The sequence below is a fragment of the Engystomops pustulosus genome, unplaced genomic scaffold, assembly GCF_040894005.1.
Source record: "Engystomops pustulosus unplaced genomic scaffold, aEngPut4.maternal MAT_SCAFFOLD_793, whole genome shotgun sequence".
NCBI classification, from domain to species: Eukaryota; Metazoa; Chordata; class Amphibia; order Anura; family Leptodactylidae; genus Engystomops; species Engystomops pustulosus.
This window is the reverse complement of record NW_027285672.1, coordinates 2,501-3,669: the sequence shown is the minus strand read 5'-3', so window position 1 is coordinate 3,669 and position 1,169 is coordinate 2,501. Positions and strand designations below refer to the sequence as shown.

Here is a 1,169-nt window from a genome sequence, read left to right as displayed (position 1 = left end):
GCACCCCGGTCCAAATCTGCTCGGTCCGGCCGTCGTCGGCCCTAGCCGAAGGCCGCTCCCGCGAAGCCAGGCGATCCGAACCGAGGATCCGCGCGAGCCTTCTCCAAGCCCTCTGCCGGGCGCTGGTGTTGAAAGCGTAGCGGACCCTGTTCGCCGGAGCGATAGGAGCGGAGCACCGGTCCCGCAGGGTTGAAAGCTGGGTAGCAGCGCCGTAGCTTCCCTCCCAGCCTTCCCCCGGACCTGGCGCCCGATCCCCTCCGCTCCTCTGTGCGTTGGCGGGCGGCGCTGCATGGGTACGTCGCGACGGCTCCTATCGTCTCTCTCGCTTAACAGTGTGGAGAGGTGGTGGTGGAGCCGTCCGACACTCGAGGTGCTGAAGTTGAGCGTCCAATGCTTTCCTTCTATGCGCAGCCTACAGGAGCTGTCCGAGCTTCGGAGGTGCTGATGGAGGTGAGAGTCGAGCGCCACTTCTTGGCTGAACTGAGTGGGGAAAGCCAGCGACTGCGAGAGGGAGGGGAAGGGAAGGCTTTTTCGGGTCCTTGGAAGGGACCGAGAGCATCTTTCTTGCCCCCCTGCCCTAAGCTCCATCCAATGTTGTCTGCGAGGTCTTCTCCGGCGGCGGAGAAGCGCTGCGGTAGCAGCAGCAGCAACGAGCGTTCCCATTAGCTCACGGAGCCTGACTCCAAGAGTCTACCCCTCAGAGCTCGGCTACCTGGTTGATCCTGCCAGTAGTATATGCTTGTTTTAAAGATTAAGCCATGCATGTCTAAGTACTGACTATTCTTTACGGTGAAACTGCGAATGGCTCATTAAATCAGTTATGGTTCCTTTGATCGTTCCGCATTGATGATGTGCTACTCGGATAACTGTGGCAATTCTAGAGCTAATACGTGCCCAAGAGCGCTGCCCTCCAGGAAGGCGTGCATTTATCAGACTTAAAACCAATCCGGGGAGCCCTGGTCCGCGGCGGGTCTCCGGGCCCGCTGCGGCGCCAGCCCCGTCCTAGACTTGGCGACTCTAGGTGACCTCGGGCCGATCGCACGTCCTCCGTGACGGCGACGATCTATTCAGGTTTCTGCCCTATCAACTGTCGATGGTATCTAACCCGCCTACCATGGTGACAACGGGTAACGGGGAATTAGGGTTCGGTTCCGGAGAGGGAGCCTGAG

General features: G+C 59.9%; 1 non-coding gene across 1 annotated transcript in view; it reads left to right on the top strand.

Moving 5' to 3' along the window:
- The first annotated feature begins 709 nt into the window (after positions 1-709).
- LOC140112447 (18S ribosomal RNA) overlaps positions 710-1,169 on the top strand; it is a 1,884-nt gene continuing 1,424 nt past the window's right edge. Inside the window, exon 1 of the ribosomal RNA XR_011852686.1 lies at positions 710-1,169. This exon is cut by the window's right edge and continues 1,424 nt beyond it. This is a non-coding gene — a ribosomal RNA (18S ribosomal RNA).